General features: G+C 39.4%; 1 protein-coding gene across 2 annotated transcripts in view; it reads right to left on the bottom strand.

The window, feature by feature from the left end:
- STK39 (serine/threonine kinase 39) overlaps positions 1–20,374 on the bottom strand; it is a 2,138,083-nt gene that overhangs the window by 1,408,762 nt on the left and 708,947 nt on the right. The window lies entirely within an intron of this gene.

Here is a 20,374-nt window from a genome sequence, read left to right as displayed (position 1 = left end):
AATACTGAGATTCAGATATTTCTCAAAACCATGTTACAAACTTTTCTTGACAAGTTAGCAACAGACCTGCAAATCTTAAAAATTAATTTAACATTTGAATGTAAAGAAAACTGATCCAACAATAACCATAACTTATCTAGGTTAGAAGATGCCAAACTTTTAAGGATAGCATCAGATCATCGGCCAATGGGGAATTTTTACCATAGTAAACCCATGACAGTAACCCCTGTACCCAACCTCAGACCAACCCAATCAGAGTTGCAAAAGGTTCCATCACTAGGTACATGAATAAATGTGAAGCAGGATATCCTTGGTCTGTAATTATATAAATCTGCATTTTCTCAACAGTGGATGAGCTAGTTTGATGAGCATGGAAGATACTTAATAAGGACTAGAAGTATTCTGCATGAGACTGTCAGGAAGGCCAGATAACTTTAGTATACAGAAATCATAATTTCATATAGTCGCATCAAAATCTTTCTCTACATCCAAACTGAGAAGCATCCAGGTGGGGGGGGGTGCTCTTCTTTTCCTATGAGATCCAAACTACTATTAGTCTATATAGCACTCTTCCTCTTAATTTTGGCCATTACACAAGAATAAATGTTTCTCAGCAAAAAATAAATAAATAAATAATTTTTCCCATAAAATAATTTAATCAGAACATTCCTTTTCATTGCACAACAATCTGAGAAGTTTGAGGGATTGTCCAATATCCAAGCTGCTATTTTAGCTTAGTTACAGTTTGTGATTATCTTCTATAACTGAAGAGTGATATAAGTGTTCAGATGTACAGAAAATAAATTATTTTATAAGCTAATATTAGTGGGATAGTTTTCTAATTTCTTTATATAGGGCAACAAAAGCAGTTTGTGATGCCAATTATGTCAGTTTTGCTTTGAATACATTAACTTTGGGCATTAACTGTGGTGCATGGTATTCTCAAGACAGGAGAACACAGTTCATAGAGTGTATGAATCAGTAGTAGGGCTACTAGACACAGCATGTAAATTATGACATTTGCTTATTCTAATCATGATACTGTCAGCTCAAATGGTGCAGTGGTACATTGATCTGACTATAGTGTATGGGGTCCTGGGTTTGAAACTTGGCATTGCTGATTATAACAGCTGGAAAGGCCACAAAAGTACCTCAGGAAGAGAATCCTAGGCCTTAAACACATGTCCTATGCTGACAGAGTCAAAAAACTCCAGCTATTGTCTGTCTTATATCATCTACTAAGAGGCGATCTCTGCTTGACTTACAAAGCCATGTCTGACCAGCTCTGTTAGAAATGCTACATCTAATGAATTCCCAATCCCTCCATACCACACGCTCCACAGACCTCAACCTCATTACCACAATCAACTGAACATGCTGGAGGGACAGGTTCATAACCCAGAGACTGCCCATGCTCTGGAACAGACTTCCCATAAATGTCAAGCAGAGCCCCTCACTGGCCCTCTTCAAGAGAAATCTTGATGAGTGGATGGGAAATAGAAAGTTCACCCTGGGGATCACTCCAGTGGTTCTGCTTGCTAGAGGCACTGGGAACTATCGCCGGGTGGAATAATGCCAGGGCACGTCTATGGACTAGGCTTGTAAAGGCTCGAGGAACATTAGCCTAGTACACACCTATGAACCTACGGCACTTGAGTCTTTACTTGTTAACAGATAGATAAAGTCACCTGGTTGAATAAAATTGTTTTATTATAATATACAACATTATTTAGTGAACATTTAGTGAATAAGTAACCATGTTCCTACCTATTCTATAACTAGCAGTAACAGTTCTTACAATGCTACATTACAGGAAACAGATTATACAATTATCAAACTCTGATTACTTCCTTCTTCCTGTTAGGTAGATTAGAAGGCTGTTCTAGGACCTAAAAGCCTTGCTTAGCTAATATAATATATTTTGAGCAAACACATGATTTCTTGGGGAAATCAAAGGTTTAGATTTTGATAATTTCAGAGTATGAAATTTCAGGAAGAATACTGTCAGATAAATTAAAGAAAATGCACAAAGATATCCACAGATGGTAAAAACATGCAGTTTGTCATTAAAAATGAGCACAATAAATCTAGATGTTGGGTGTAATGAGGCGACAAATGAGTAAAAGCATACATGTCCTGTATATATATATATATATATATATATATATATATATATATATATATATATATATATATATATATCTGGTTTTGGTACTTCAAAGTGAAATGCTAAACTATTGACATCTGCTTGGTCGACATGCTTTGGTAAACAGAAACAGATGACTGACAGGTGTGCAACATCAATAATCCCTGGGTAGGGGAATATGCCCTTTCCCCAGGGACTGTGTGATCTTGAAGTTAGTATATAAAACCAGCAGGTGATGTAGGTGCTGTGCAATAGGGCTTATTCCTCTGCAAAAACACTTGCTTTTTATTTACATGCTCCAAGGATAATCCTCAGCAAGTATGCAGTAGCGTGTCGAAGATTTAGACATTGACATTTTATCCATTCAGTTAGGAAGACTGCATCTCTATCTCTCTGGATAGAGAATGTGAGAGACAGAGAGAAAGTTATAGCTACATAAATATAAATATAAATATAAATATAGGTAAAGATATATAAATGTAGATTAACTTTGCTTTGTCATACATTATTTTGACTGAACTATGAATTGATGGATTGAGTTGGCCAACTGACAATTTATCATATGTGAAATTTTGGGCTTAGTGTGTGTGTGTGTGTGTGTGTGTGTGTGTGTGTGTGTGTGTGTGTGTGTGTGTGTGTGTGTGTGTGTGTGTGTCTCATGAATCAGTGAACACATATGACTGAACCTCTAAACAGCGATCAGTTTAGAGTGAATGTTCATATGAGCAAATGTTAAAAAAAAATGAACAATTATTACTTTCTATTTTTTTGTAGGAGGACTGTGTCCCCCAGAATCCATGCTAATTATATATTCTAACTCTGAGATTGCACTAAGGGCAAATTACCCCACTGCAACATGATTCCATTCAAAAGACTACCGGCAAAAACTCCATTAGGAAATACGTTCACTCGTACAAATTTTTTTTTTTTTTTTTAACAGCAGAAAAAAGCATTTGCTCAAGTTAGCACTTGCTCCTCCCGATTGTAACCATAGATTTAGATATACAGACACACACACAGACACACACCACCCACACAAACAACAAAGTAGCAGTTGGCCAACTCAATCTATCAATTCATAATTCAGCCAAAATAATAAGTGACAGAGTAATGTGAATCTGCCCAGCTGCCAAATGACCATTTGGCATAACAGCTGTGGTTTTTGCATCTCATGATCAAGGTACAAGGTTCAATCTTGACCTCTGGCCAATGCTTGCATGGAATTTCCATGGTCTTCCTGTGTCTCTGTGGGGCTGCGTCCACCTCCAAAATACATGCTGAGTGTTTCTACCTCAAACTAACTCAAGAATGGAGTTGTGGGCAATTGCAGAGACTCTAGATGGTGACTATGGGGGGAAGAATATGCTTGACTAACAGCTTTGGGCATCAACTGTGGTGCATGGTATTCTCAAGATAGCAGAACACAGATCATACAATGCATGCCATGTCAGGGCTAGGAACTCAATGGTGTAAAAACTGTCTTTAGATGATTCAGTCGTGTTGACGAATTTCACAATATAGGCATGGGTATTTTATAGAGATCATAGGTTAGTACAAGGTTAACTGCCTTTGTGGACCATTTTGAGCATTGCCAGTTATCCCATTTGAGAATCAAACCCTGCACCTTGGGTCTGTGGGGAAAACACAAACCCAGCACATCTCACAGCACCTACCTCCAGTGCAGGCAGATGGGATCTTGGTTTAACATCTCATCCAAAGGCTGACACACTCAGGAATGCAGCACCCCCTTTATACTGCACTGCAGTGTCAGCAATCCATCTAAATTGTGTGGGAGTAGAACTCACAGTCTTCTGCTCAAAGGCAAGTATGCTACCTGTTGCACTACTAAAACTTCATTCGCTCGTGATAAATGGGTTAAGGACCTGGCCTGTTCTGACCTATGCCAGGGACCCATGCTAAAGGTGGTAAGGTTTTATGTGCCAGCCATAAAGCCTAGAAGCTCTGGGTCAATAAACTACTTGCCAATGAGTGGCCAGTTGCCCACCAGCTTTTGGTCAATGGGATAGCTTTTGTTGAGCGAAAGCTGGACCTAAAAACCAATCAACTTGCCAAACATGAAATAAGAATTACTACACTCATTGTAGGTTTCATGACAGGATGCAAGGTTTTAAAACTCAGGACTAGGACAAACTGCAAATGGTGAGGGAGTGACTTCAGAAGACAGTGAGGGATGTCATCAGAATTAGTGACAGACTCATGGTAATCAGACTCCATTGTAAGGAGAGGGCAGTATTCATAATCTCAGCCTATGCCCTACAGCAGGGCTGAGCTAGCAATGAAAAGAGTGCATTCAGACAGCAGTTCTAGGACCTACTGGATAAAGCAAGGCAACATGAATGTGTTTATAATGGGTGTACTGAATGCACATATTTCGACAGACAGAAAAGGATACAGGGACTGTCTGGATCCACATGGTTGGGGCAAAAGGAATAAAGAGGGAGATGCCATTATAATCTTCTGTCTGGCAAATGGGTTTGTGGTAGCCAACACATGGTTCAGCAAGAGTGGCAATCACTGGCTCACATACAAGATCATCCAAAGTCACACTAAGGCAGACTTCCTCCAAGTCAGGAAAAGGCAATGAGGTAGAATCAGTGACTGCAATGTCACCCTCAGTGAAACAGTCAGCCCACAGCATAAACTACTGACCGTCACAATCAGCTCCAAACAGTGGTCAGAGAAGGCTCTAAGGTCAAAAGACAAGAGCCTGAACACCTGTAAGTTGAATGGAGAGAAAGAACAACAGTTCAAGGAATTACTCAGGCTTCTAACACCTTAGAAAGGAATGGAAATGTGGAGTTGAAGAAGAATGGCAGATCATCAAAACTGCATGTGAGAGCACAACAGAACAGATATCCAGCCGAGCCAGGTATAGAAATAAGGTACATAGGAAAAGGTGACAATGGAATGCAGAAGTGTGGAAAGTCATCAAAAGAAAGGACTGCAGGAAAAAGTGTGAGATAGAATAAGATGTACCAGGCTAAGAAATAACACCGCTTAGCTAACAAAAAGGTTAGCAAAGAAGTTGAAATATTAAAAAAAAGGCATCAGAGGGCTTCTACCAGCTTCTGGAAAGTGACTCAGGTAGATGGCACAAACAAATTGTATCAGGTTGCAAGGCAAAGACAGAAAGATAACGAAGACAGTTGAATTCTCTTTGTAAAGGATACCAGCAACAGCCTGCTCACCTGTCTATAGGACATCAAAAACAGATGGAAGGTGTACTTCCAGCAGCTTCTGAATAAAAAAAACCTCACAAGAGCTGTGCTTCCCAAGACACAGCTTATGAAGAAAGAAAAGAAAAAGCACAACCCAGAGGAAGTAAGAACATTGCTAAGGAAAATAAAGTCAGGGAAAGCAGCAGGCTCAGGTGAGATTACAGCAGATATGATTCAAATGTTGGGTAAGTTAAAGGAGCAATGGCTCCTGAGGGTACTCATAGCAGCATGGAGAGAAAGTCATAGCCCAGATGATTGGGAAATTAGCATACTAGTGCCAGTGTACAAGTACAAAGGGGATATACATGACTGTGAGTAGTACAGAAGTACTAAACATCCATCACACTGCATGAAAGTTCTAGTGAGGGTGACTGAGAAATGAATATGTAAACTAACAGAAAATAAGATGGGAGACGAGCAGTTCAGATTCAGTTCAGGATGCAGCACCACCGACCCAACATTTGCAGAGAAACAGATAGCTGAGAAGACTTTTGAAATAGGGAGCGAGTACAGATGGACATTCCTAGACTTGGAGAAAGCATATCACAAAGTCCTACAGAAGCTGATTTTTCCGTGTTATTGTGGGTAGACTTTTTCTGTAGTTGACATCATTCTGCTAACCGTTTGTATCTCAACAAATTTACTATCAACCATTTCAGTGTCAGTAAAATTTGTGTGTGTGCGCGTGTGTGTGTGTGTGTGTGTGTGTGTGTGTGTGTGTGTGTGTGTGTGTGTGTGTGTGTGTGTGTGTATATATATATATATATATATATATATATATATATATATATATACACATATATAAATTTCATTTTAAATATATATATATATATATACATATATATATATATATATATATATATATATATATATCTATAGGTTTACCATTAAATTGTTGCCGTGCAATTGTACGGCTATGAAGTATTCGAACAACAGATGTTCAAATACTTCATATGTGTGCAGGTTACATGAAAGAACATCATATTCGTGAATGGACTGTGCACTCGCAAATATAATGTTCGCTCATGTAAAGGGATCATAGTACAGTGCGATTAGGGAAATACATCTCTTTCCTCACTGTAATGTGATCTTGGAGTTGGAATATTAAGTTGGGGGGTGTGGGGATGTTAGGTGTGGGGATTAGGGAGTTACGGTAAGGGTGGCATTGTTGTTAATGCCGTAAAATGTTGTTGCTGACATTTTCGGCATTAACGGCTGCTTTTTGACAATAGGGCAGTTCGGTTAGTTGCGTTTTCGGTACAACACTTCGCTGTCCCGTATATATATATATATATATATATATATATATATATATATATATATAGGTCTGCTTCATTTCATAGAAAGCTCATTTCACTGAAAATCAAATCAGTAGGACCAATTCACTGAAAGCTCACTTCACTGAAAACTCATTTGACTGAAACTCATTTTGTTGAGTTATATATGGCCTTTTCCCCACTGTAGTGCGATCCTGGAGTTAGTATATAAAGTAAGACAGGGTGCGGGGGGTACACCCTCCCACATTGGGGGGTGTGGAGGTGTAGCCCCCCCCCCCATATATTATAAACTTTTTAAACTATACAGATGGATACTTACAAGTGCAATAAATAACTGTTTCCAGAAGACAACATATAACCAAACTATGTGGGGGGGGTTGTGCCTCCCACACCCCCCTTACTATATATACTAACTCCAGGTTCGCACTACAGTGGGGAAAACACCACATATAACTTTCAATGAAATGAGTTTCAGTCAAGTGAGTTTTCAGTGAAGTGGTCCCAGTGATTTCATTTTCAGTGAAATGAGCTTTCCATGAAATGAAGTAGACCCATATATATATATATATATATATATATATATATATATATATACACACATATATATATATATATATATATACATGTGTATGTGTGTGTGTGTGTGTACTTTTACATATATATATATATATATATATATGCGTATGTGTGTCTGTGTACTTACATACATATAAACATACACATACACATACACATACATAGATATCAGCAGAAAGGTGGCAGGTATACTACCCCTTCATTAAGGAAAACAAGTGCACTTCTGCTTTCGAGTTCAGTTCTGCTTGTAAATCTACTTTTAAATTATCTCAGTGAAACACACAGAATCCTTATAATTACAGGCTTGGTACTGCAGCCCTGCTTAATCAGCCTTGCAGGCAGGCAAGCATATAAAATTATTCTAACAACTTGTCTATGCACTGGGATGGGATACACTTATTTATTTTTTTTTAACCTGATCGGTGTACAGGGCTGATCCTAAATAAACCTATTTTGTAGTCACTCTGGGACAGCAACACCATACAGATAAACAACCAAATGATCAATAGAGAGCATAAAATAGTACATCTAATGCAACATATGATTATGAGTCAGCAAAATATAATTTGCAAATGAAACACGAGGCTGTGTCCATAATAGCTCTGATGTAAAACTTAAAATGAAGTGGAGTGAATCGAAAGCATAGGTATATTTATGTAGTAGTTAGAGCCAACAAAATGGGTGAATAGAATGGTTATGGGTAGAACCCTGTGATTTACCAAACCACATTTTCTTCCCTCCTTGATGATTCTTGAAGAAAGTTCTTTTGAAAAGTAGAAAAATGGATTCTACTGGCAGAAAGGGTCTTACTGTCTTGTTCTTGTCTAGTCAGTGCATCTTTAACTTTTGGACCAAACAATATGGTACCATCAAAGGGAACACTGATAAAGGACATCTTAAAGCCCTCTGCAAAATCATACAACCGCATCCAATCACAGTGGTGTATTGCTATGCCAGTACCTGCTGCTCTGGCTGTCCAATTGCCTGCATTGAAAAGGCACATGGAGCTATTTGAAACAGAAAATAAGATATACAGCGGGGATTCCACAGTCCTCTGGATATTTGTTGACAAGCTACCTGAAAGAGAATTGGTAATCTCTTTGGTCAATTCTCTTTGAATGACATGAGCAATGTAGTTCAGTGCTCTCAGGGAAAAAAGTCACTGAAGCATACAACCATTTTTCATATCTGTCCAAAGCCCTGGACTCCTTGTTAGGGGGATGGACAGACCAGGTCTCCACTGAGAGTTCCTTCTTTGTGGCAGCCACTACAATCATGGCATTCATGGAGGACCCTTACTCAAATTAGGTATATCTTTAGGTGCATCCAGAATTCTGTCATATTTCTTAGGTATAGGGCTCTGCTGTATCAGGCTCCTTCCACATTCACTGAGCAACTAGGACAATGGGGGTGTCAGGGGGTAGGGACTAACCAGTAATACAAGAGCCAGCTCCAAAATCCTCTGATAACATGAATTCTTCCAAGGAAGGTGTATATGTGGACCATCCTCCTTTCTGTTTGACCAAGTCTAGGATTTCTCTGAAGGGGATGTCTCCAAAGGGAGATCTAAGGAAATCCTCCCCTTCCTCCAAATCTGTCTTCCATGACAGATTTTGGGGATGAACCCAAGAGCTTCCATTTGCACATCTACTTTTTGTGTACCTATCATTGGGGAATATCTGGTGATGCGTCTGAATCAGACTGAGAACTCAAAGACAGTACTTCCTCAAGACATTTGTAAGCTGGCTGTCCCTGTCAATGAGAAGGAGTGGATTCCACAGCAGAATATATTTGAGGTCAGATCAGATATGACTAGGATGGTAGGACCTCTTCTCTTGACCATGACAGGACCCACAGGAAAGGCTGAAAGACCATGAAAGAGAAAGGAGCTGAGGAAATCTCTCTAAAAGCTGGCACAGAGAGAGGGAGAGGGAGAGATCCTGAAGCTCAAACCCTTCCCAGCTCTAAGGGTGTCATTGGAGTTGAGCTATCTAGAGCAAACACCCAGAGAAGAAGGGACAGCTCTGGCAATTTCAGAGTTGACCTCTCTCCCTGAATGTCAGCTACAAAGTTTCAATTCTGAATCTCATCTTAAACCAACAGGTTTACAGTCTAAAGAGACTGAGTCATAATCAGAGCCAAAGTGGAAGCAACTACTGGTGTTGATGTAGGAGTTCCAGAAATATTTGGATCCAAGGACTTTGTTTCTAAAGGATAGAACTGCAACTGAGTCAAATGGAAGGGGTAATTTATTATGTTCCTGACTCTATCAGAGGGGACAGAGTATGAGAATGCCTAACTGTATCTGAGTCTGGAGGAATCTTCACATCATTCTATTGATGTCGGCTTTGGTGAGACTCCTGGTAGGATGGGCAGACCTGGAAGAAGCACTTGAAGCAGCCCTGGAGTGCTGTTGCAGAATGAGGGAGTGAAGTCAAGGACTGATTGGGTCCAGCGAAAAAAGCCTGGTTGGAGAAAGAGACTGGATCTGAGGTTTTGGATTGGAAGTCTTCTTTTGGTGCCAGATCCACAGAGGCTTTGGGATCCTGGGACCATTTCTCAATGACCTTCTTGGGAGTTGTGCTGCCTGGAATGGGATCCTTTGACTCAGAAAATTTTGTATCTTTTTGTTTTTCCCTCTCTTTCTCCCTTGGAGCCAAAGATGAGGGAGAAACTACTGAATATGCTGAAACAGATGGAAGGAGGTCCTTTAAAATCAGCATGTCTCTTCTGCTCTGAAGAACTTTGTGGCCAAACAAAGCACAGGCTTCACATTCTGTTTCAAGGCGCATCACTCCCAAATAGTACACACAAAGGGAGTGTGAGTCCTGAGGAGGAATTTTGTGGCCATATTGATCACGCTTCTTAAAATGTTTGTCTGTTATCCCATGAAATGTCAAGACACTGCAAATTTTCATAACAAACACTGCCTTGCCTTATACATAAGCAGCCTACTTGAACAATAGTTAAGACTATAATGGAAAATGGTAGAAAAATATTTCTAAGTAGGAGAGTGAAAAAAAACACATCCTTAAACAAGCTCAAGCCTCTGCACCCATTTGGTTGAAGCAACAAATGAGATCTGAGGTAATCTGACAGTGGTGAGGGAATCATGGGTAGGGGAGAAGCCAGAGCCCTGGATCTGAAGATTTGATGGCGTCAAACCTGGATCTGAGTTTGTTCTGAATCTAAAGGTTGGATCAGATGAAAATTCACAACATCAGATCTGTAAGTTTCTGCTAAAGGTCTTCTCTGTCAGAGGAGGATTTGATAATGAATTCCAGTTTGCAGTCATCTGCACACTTGATAATCCATAGGTCTTGTTTTTTAGTCTATAGGTCGGAGAAGTAAATATTAAACAAATTCAGTCTCAGTACTGAGCCCTGTGGGACAACACTGGTCACCTTCATGTACTCTGATGCTACCCTTGCCATACACACTATCTGGATTCTGTCTTTAGACAACTTACTATTCATCTTACCACATAGAGTTCTGTTTGTAACTCACTTAGTTTGTTAACTATGCTAGTATGGGGGGAGGGGTGTCAAATGCCTTCACCAAATCAAATTAAGCTGTGTATACACTGTGACAACTGTCAACATTGTATGTTACCTTCTCTAAATTAAATTCATTTGACTGATTTATTTCTTACAAAATCAACTTGGTGTGGATCTAGCCCGATGATTTTTTAATATTGATGTTAATCAAGTATGTTACAATACGTTCCATGGCCTTACATATGAGCTTTATCAAGCTGATGGACCTATAGTTTCTAAGATTTGTAGTAAGGCCACCTTTATGGAGTTCCATCACCAGCGCTGTATCTCATATGTCTGGGACTAAGCCTGTGGCCAAGCTTAGGCTAAACAGTTTTTGTAGAGTTTCTGCCAGGGTGTGTTTTGTACTATTTATCAAACAGTTGGCCATGTTATCTAGTCCCATGAAGAAAGTGCTCTTAGTCTTGGACAGCATTTTTAACACATTATTTTGTGATGATGGAGGGGAAGTGAGAGCTATGGGGACTGCAGAGCTTTTGGCAGTCTACTCAGGTATGGAATCTGCATTAAATATATTTGCTAGGATATTGGCAATGTCCATCAGGACTGAACAGGTTTTGTCATTTAGTATAAGTTCTGTATGGTGATTTATGTTGTTTCTTTGCTTTCTAACATAATTAAAGAAAGATTTGCAATTGTCATTGCCTTCAAATTCCAACCTGAGTTCATGGGTTGCTTTAGTAGATCTAATAGTTTATTTTTTTTAATTGTTAATCCAATTTCCAATACTGTCTTTGAGTTAGGGGTCTTTAGATCTGCTGTATACCCTAATGAGTTTTTTTCCCTTTTACTGTAGGTGTTTTTTATGTTGGTGGACAACCAGGATGGTTTGCTTTTAAATTTCCTATCATATCTAGATCTGGATGGGACTACAAACTGCATACAGTTTTGTATGTGGATGCAAAACTCCTTGGCTAATATATCTGCTGAAGTGATGTCTGGAGTGATTTTGTTATAAGTGAATTTTGAGGTTTCATTATTGAAGTTAAGCAGATCTGTGCACATGAAGTCTTTGAATTTTGATACATTTGTTTCAGGGGGTTAGATAGCTTTTAGTGGAAAAGGTTACTAGTCTACAGCCTGACTTAATCAGAGGGAGTTACCTGGAAAGTTGTGCATGATGACATTAGTACCAGGTCAAAATTTTTTCATCCTCCAGTTGGGCTAGTAACAATGTGGTGCATTACATTTACATATATTGGGTCTAAAAATGTCTGTGACATGCACTGTAAATGGCCATATGGCACAGCTCTGCACAACCTATGCTGGAAGAGTCAAAATTCCTTGCCAATACATGGTTCTTTCTACTTTACTCTTTCTAGGTGTGATTCACATATCCTCTCAAGTAGCTCTCTTCAAAAAAGATTACATTGCCTCCTTTGAACATTACCCATGGACATAATTTATTTCTTCCTTGAAAGAAAAACAACATAGTATTTCTTTCCTAATTGTTGGGTTGGGTTGGGGGTTGATAAAATGGTTAAGGTGTGTATTTCACAGATACAAGGTACATGGTTTAATTCTCATCTTTTAAAGAGAAATTGGCTAGGCTTAAAATGACTCACAAGGGCAACTAACCAAGTATTTATCATGGAACTTATAAACAAAGACATTGGGAACCTTAAAACACTGGACCCCACTCAGTTTGGGTTTGTGAAGGGCCTATCTTGTCTCCTGAACCTGACTGACATCTTCGAATCAGTCTCCAGAGCTGTGGACAAGGGTAAGGCAGTCCACACAGCCTATCTGGACCTCGCCAAGGTCTTTGACACCATACCCCACTCTGGAATCATAGATAAACATACTAAGCTGGGCATTAATCCCTACATCACTCAATGGGTTGCCAACTGGCTTACTGACAGAACCCACACTGTAAAAGTAGCCGATTCCAAATCCAGCTCCAGATAAGTGACAAGTGGTGTACCTCAGGGTTCAGTCCTGGGACCTCTCTTGTTTGGCATCTACTTCTCTGAAGTACAGGCCAACACTAAGGGACTCTGGCTAACAAAATTTGTAGATGACTGCAAACTGGGAGCCATTATTGAATCCCCAAATGATGTGGATACTCTACAAAAGGGCCTTACAGAAACAGATGCCTGGTGCCAGAGCCATGGGCTCAAGCTCAGTGCCAAGAAATGTATAGTTATCCCCTTTGGGAAAAAAACATGTACCCGTGAATTACCACATAGGTGGCAGTACACTAAACACCGAAAGTGTGATAAGAGACTTAGGGACACAGGTGGACAGTGGTATCACCTTCAATAACCACATCGCCACAACAGTCTGGAAAACCTTCTATGTGGCACACCTCATCACTAAGGGCTTTTCATCCAGAAAAAAGGAGGTCATTGTCTCACTGTACTCATCCCTCATTAGACCCATTATAGAATACAACGCCCCATTTGGTATGTACCTCTCAAAACATCTGCAACAACTGGAAAGGCCGCAGAAATACCTCACTAAAAGAATCACAGGCCTAAAGCAGATGCCCTATGCTGACCGCCTTAAAAAACTCCAGCTATACCCTGTTGCATATCGTCTACTCTGAGGCGATCTCTGCTTAACATACAAGGCCATGTCAAACCCAGAGCTGTTGGACATGCTACACTTAAAGAAATCCCAATTCTTCAGAGCCACACACTCCAGGGATCTAAACCTTGTCATCACAATAAACAAAACATGCTGGAGGGATAGGTTCCTGAGTCAGAGACTCCCCAGACTCTGGAATAGACTGCCCATACATGTCAAGCAGAGCGCCTCTTTGGCTCTCTTCAAAAGGAACCTTGATGATTGGATGGGAGAAAGGAAATTCACCCCAGGGATCACGTCAGTCGCCCTGCTAGACAGGGGTCCAGGAAAGTAAATATTGTGGGAAGAAATAGCCATGAAATTGTTATGGCTAGGCTTGTATAGGCCCTAGGGCCAATAGCCTAGTACCAACCTATAAACCTGTAAAAACTCTGAAGATAGCCTATGTGGGTGGTGCATGTACGCCAGTCAATCGATGGGCAGTTAAAGTCTTATGTATGGGGATTTCATCCATGACATTTAGGACTCTGACACGAACTTCTGTGGTTAAGGAAGGGATACTTTAACAGCTGATAAACTGATAGTTGGTTTTGTTTAGTGTAAATTGAAGTTCAGTTTGTGGCTCCATGGGAATCTGTTTACAGATGATATGATCTCTGAAAATATGGATATGCTACCACAGTTGCAAATGGCAAGCACTCATCTCAGGTTTGGAGGATGTACTTTCTGGGCATTTAAACCTGGCTTCAGTGATTACAAATACAGGAGTTCCTCAATGTTGGGCAGCTTGTTTTTTTGACTTCTGGCAACAGAGTAACCTTAATTTGATCATGTTATGAAACTGATATGTTTACTTTGTTGGAATGTACATTTAACTGATCTTCACCTAAAAAGGCAGTATGGGGCAGCAATGTTTTAGAAAGTGTGCAGAAGGCTTTGAACAAGAGGTGCAGACCATTATTTACAAAGCAAGTAGGGCTGCCAAGCATCTCATTCCATGTTGACATATATTGGATGTCCCTAGAATTATAACAATTATTTAGACAATTGATGAAGCTAATCATATTTTCTTTTACCTAGGCATCCTTCTTGGAGAAAGGAGGATTTTGATCAGTATCAAAGTCTTGCCTGCACTTGTGACAAAGAAAAAGCCTTACCATCAGGGTTTTTCTTTCCCAAGTCATTCTCCCCTACATGTGCAACTACTCTGTTGTAGTTACATTTGTCTGGTATAAGGATGGCTCTTTACACATCTGAGATCCTGGCACCAGAAAGATCATGGACTGTCACCCAGTCTTTGTCCAGTCTAGTGGGTGGTGAATCTGTGTGTCTCACTATGGAATCACCAATCTCACACATTTTTCTCTAAGGAGTGGTCTGGTGTACTGGAACATAGGCCTTTTGTCTCACAATGACCCTTTGTTAAAGACGAGATATTATGTGTGGTGATACTTGATTTTGATTTTTGCTGACACTTAATGCTTTTGAGTCAAGGAAGTTTAATCAAGGATTTCTTTACAGCATCAGTATATGATACCACATTATGGGTCAGAATTGGTACATAGCCTATAGTATGTTACTGCAATCTTCATAGCCTATATTTTAACTGTGTGGCCTCCAAGTACCCTTAAATATTTGCACCTGTCTACACAGTGTTACTTGTATTTAGTAAGAATTCATTATCTGCAAACAAAGTATCAGCTGCACTGCTTTAAAATACATTAAGCTATGAAGCTAACCATTGATGAGAAACAAGTAGGCTGACATTCCATACTTTCTAGAGTGAAGTAAAACTTGATTTAAAGAAAGCTGCAGAATTTAGTTTCCTGAGATAGTTATCGGTTAAGGGTGTGACTGAGGTAGTTACATATGTACGTCTATGTAAGTAAATATGTAACATGAGTATATATGTGACTGACAGCACAGCTAAGGAACCTTGTTTAACAGATGTGTTGAGGTTGACTGTAGTGGCTGTGAGCTATTTTGTGCTTTGTATGGCCACTATGGGCTGCTATGAACTTATTTTGAGGTGCTACGTTTGAGGCTCTGTAACTTATGGAAATATGTAGAGCTTGCTTGCACCTGTGTGTTGCAAGAGTCAAAGTATTGATCAGATTTTCATGAGCTGGGTTATAGTAGGCAAAATTAGAACTGAAAGTGCAACTCCTTACAACATAAAATAAACATGGTAAATGAAACAACCAATGCAAAACACCTAAATCTCTAATCAGTAATCTTTATCTTCCCCAGAACTGCACCAATTACTCTACTGCCATTAGGAATACTCTTGAGTCATAGACAGATTGTTTACAAGTTTCAAAAGACTCGCTCACTTGGCCAAAACCTGCAAACTTGAAAAGTTACTAAAACACAGCAAATAAATACAGCGGGACTCAATCTACTTCATGGCAAGAAACAACTTGAAAAGCAATAAAAACTGTAAATTCATCTCAATTAATTGCTGTAACTTCAAATTCAGAGAAAACAAAGTAAAAATGTAGAAACATTATATAACCCACTGAACACTGATTTACATAAGCAAAAACACACTTGAAAAGCAGTGCAAATGGTAAAATGATTGATTGCTAGCTGCAACTTCAGATTGAGGAAACACAATAAAATACAGAAAAACATGACAGGAACCACTCAGACCTAATTTAAATAGCTATTCAATTAAGTCTTAAGTAACTAATTACATGTCCACCAATGTTCAAATACTGTGATGTGGATTTGACACCTGTGTTGCAAACAGTTTCAGTCAAAATTCAAAAGGAGAAGTGATCCTATAAGTGAGAAGACAATTTGATTATAACTCAAAGAGTATTTTGCAAATAAAGAACAGATCTGCCCAGATAAACAACTATTGGCATGCAGAATGCCTGTGAAAAATTCCAGGAATGTCAGTGTAAAGATGTAAAGGTGGAAACAAAACACACAGTCTGGGAAAGTACATTAAGAAGCTCTGTGTAAACACTACCTCCAAGACTACACAGAATGTCACCTAACTCACAGAACTACAATCTGAAAGTGAAATACATCATCAATCCCCGCCTTCACATTTTTCTACATGAGGTTAGAGGATCATGTCAACTGTCGTCATCTCTCTCGATTCAGTGCCACTCTCCTGCCTTGACAGTCATGCCTGACTGCCACAGGTCTTTGCTCACACAATCCATCCATATTGTTGCTTGAAGCCGACATTTACTCTTCACCAGATTGTCTTCTGCTTTTCTGCACTTGTGCCCAAACCATCATAATCTGTCCTTTTTGACCTTCTCTGCACTTGGAGCTATTTTGGCTTCTGCTCTGATGTCCTTTCCTTTTTTTCAACTGTCCCAAAGTGTGCATCCTGCCACCCATCTCAGGAACTTTATCTCCATCACCTCTAGCTTCCTTCACTGCTGTTGCTTTACTGCCCAGGTTTCTGTGACATGCAGTAGTAACGGTCATACTGCTGTTTTGTACACCTTACTTTTCAGCTTTTCTGTCTTTTGTGTGTCATAAACAACCTCTGCCACTCTGTGCCAGTTGGCTACAGCCTCTTTGATTCTAGCTCTGACCTATCTCCTGCACCCCTTCCCAAATGCATGAAGTTGTTAGTATGTTCCACTATTTTCCCTTAAATCTCAATTTTCATCGTCTTCTGATTCCCCCATTTGTTGCCATTAGAACTGTCTTATCTGTATTCAATTTCATCCCATATGCCTTCAGTTTTATGTTCAATTTCCCTATCCTTTGCTGAAGTTCTTTCTCAGAGTCTGCCTGTAATACCACATTGTCTACATACAGCAACTTTACTGATTTGTCCCCTTCAACCTGTTTGCTGATGTAGTCCAACATCAATATGAACAGCAGTGGGCTCAGATCTGAACCTTGATGCACTCCCACTCCCACTGGGAATCCTTCTGTGTGACCCAATACTGCTAGTACGTCAGTCATTGGGTCCTTCTACATAGTCTGTACTAATTCTACCAAGTTTCTGGGACTTTAAACCACTGCATGACTGCCCAAATCAGCTTTCTTGGGACTGAGTCATGCGTTTTACCCAAGTCTAGGAATGCCCAGTTGGATTCTTTCCTCATCTCTAGCTTCTTCTCAACTATCTGTCTCACTGCAAACATCAGGTTAGTTGTGCTTCATCCTGATCTGAATCTGAACTGTTCATCTTACTTTCTATTACTCCACGTATTCATTTATCAGTCAAGCTCTCTCCAGAACTTCCATGCAATGTGAGAGGAGTTTGATACCTCTGTACTTCCTATAGCTGTGGATGTTCCCATTTTCTTTAACAGTGGCCCTAGTATGCTTGTTCTCCAGTCATTTGGGATACACCTTTCTCTCCATACTATCGGAGTACACTCAGGAGACATTTTTCCCCTATCACACCCAGCACCTTGATCATATCTGTTGTGGCCTCATCTGAGCATGCTACTTTCCCTAACTTCATTTTCCTGAGGACTGTTCTTACTTCTGTTATAGTGGGGTCCTCTTCTTATTTCATGATAGGCGGTGTCTGAGGCAGTTCAGCTTATATGGCGTTTAGTACTCCTTCCATCTTCCTTTTATTTCCTTTGCGCCAGTGAGCAGGCTGTTACTGGCATCTCTTATTAAGGGTGTCTGACTACTTTCTTTTTCTGTCTTTGCTTTGCAAGCTGATAGAGTTTCATTATGTCATCTACTGAGTCAATTTCCAGAAGCTGATAGAGAGCATCTGATGTCTTGCTGTATGCTATTGCTTTTCCTCTCTTAGAAAGTGAAATGCAGACTATGCAAAATAAAAAAATACACATAAATACACAATATAAAATGTGACTATCAGAGAAGCTGAAGAATAACTAGAAGAAGCAGATATTTTTTCAGTTGTACTACAATTATCAATGACAGAAGAAATGCACTGACGAGATTTGCATTTGCAGTTGCAACGATACATTACAATGGAAGGCTTGCCCATGGGAAAACCATCAGTAAGGAAATATTTTTTTTTTCTTTTAAGGAAGAAAAAGTCTAGGGCTAATTATCATGGGTGAGAAAATAATGGTTGCCTGTCATCTGACAAAACAGATGCTCAAGATTATAAAAATCATTTCTGGAAAACAAAAAAACTGAAATGAATCTCAAGAGATATAATACACCCAAGTAACAAAATTGACTTGAGACAAGAGTATAATTTGTGTCATTTTCAAAGCATACATAACAGGAATAAAAAAAAAAAAGATATGCTAGCATGCCCATGGCAACCATACAGTCAAGTGAATATAGATTTGTTCCAATTTAAAAAAGCACTGTATATGAGATGTGTGGATTATTATTATTAGATGTTCTCTTAAATAATTAAACTGGGAGGCACAAGTACAAGTGTGATTTATTGTATGGAAGTTGCGAGTGGTGATGCCCAATGCTATCTTATTTGTTTGACAGTGATCCATAGTACAAAAGTCAGAAATTCAGAAGATATATGAGTGAGATCTCAGACAAGTAATATCAAGACCACACTATCCACTAGGCAAAAGGGGGAAACTACCCAAGTAATGAAACAAGAAAAATCCATAGAAATAGCTATGAGAATTGTTACTTATCACTTTTGGAACACAGAAGAATGCAAAGAAAAACACCCATTACCTAAATTACTTTATATTACTTTTCAGGCATCAGTAAAGAAATACTGGTGCACCATCAGGAAATGCGTGACTCCTACTCTAATACTCTAATAGAAACAGCAGAAGACTACCAGAGTCGCAGGATGTAGATAAAGAAAAGCAGAACAATAGGAACGCTCACATCCTGAATTTAAAGAAACGTATAAAGCAGTCAAACTAAGACACTATCCATTTGTCTACTGTGCATTTCTGCGCAAGTCAACTAACCAGTGACTGCTCCAGTGTGATTGGGAAATTAGGCTAGCCCTCTTTTGGGTTTTCCTGACTGCATATCTAGTAACTGCCAATGAATCTATAAATATGGTTAAGAGAGTAACCCCCAACAAAGATGAGTTTTGCAAACTCTAGAAACGTTTCTCCTATTTTAACAAATAATTTGTGCATTGAGACAATTAAGCCTAGAGAACCCGTTAAAGAATCATGTGAAATCTGTCACAAGGATCTAAAAAAAATGTGTGTGTGTGTGTGTGGGGGGGGGGTTACTATCAGAACTAAAGTTTAGAAATAAAGGGCTGCTAAAATGGAGTCGAATTGAAGAAGCTGGGACTCTAGCCCCTGAACTGGAAGAATTTTCTTCTGGAGGTAGACTGGGTTTACATGATAGGGTGTCCAGTGCATAACCAATAAATGTGAAGGTCTACAATGGCAGCATCTGTAACACTGCAGTTTTCATTAATATACCTAAGGATTCTACAATGGCAGTATCTGTAACACTGCAGTTTTCATTAATATACCTAATGATTGTAACAGCCAACTTAAACACTCTTGGGTTGATATGTCAGAGCAACTAGAAGCTAGGTGTTATGGCAATGAAATACCTTGACAATCAGCAGTATGTGGTTTGCTGCAACTACAACCATGCATTTGATAAATATCATGGGAGATAAGGTGAGAACCAAAAGAAAGGAGTAGGTGACAGTTCCTAGTTCCAGCCCAGAAATGTAGAACTATCCTTAACTCCTTTGCAGCCTTGATGTACAAGCAGAAACCTGGTAGGTCCAAAGAGCACAACCAGTCTCATTTTGTGAAGCAAGAAAGAATTGACGGTGTTGCACTGCAGCCATCTGATATTTTACTTTGTGCATCCATTTGCTGAGGCTGCTACCTGGCATTGGCCAATATTCTTAGTCTTTTTGGAGCTAAAAAATCCAATAATATATGGATCATTTCTAGTATGGTGAGACATTTTGGATGACTTTATTTATTTATTTTTTTTTGAAGGAGGCATAAGGCCAGATACCCCAACAGGTGCAGGTAAAAATTACATCTGACTACCGCAAGAGTGGAAAAGTCAAGCAAGCCTTCAAGGATTCTGCTGCTGCAGCTAGAAAGAGCTGAATCTCTAGCTAGGCCAACACTTTCTTCCTTTGGGTGTATGTCCATTCTGGATATT

This window comes from Protopterus annectens, chromosome 6.part1, assembly GCF_019279795.1.
Source record: "Protopterus annectens isolate FY-2018-M chromosome 6.part1, PAN1.0, whole genome shotgun sequence".
Taxonomy (NCBI): domain Eukaryota; kingdom Metazoa; phylum Chordata; order Ceratodontiformes; family Protopteridae; genus Protopterus; species Protopterus annectens.
The sequence above is the reverse complement of the archived record's forward strand: the minus strand, read 5'-3'. Positions and strand labels throughout refer to the sequence as shown.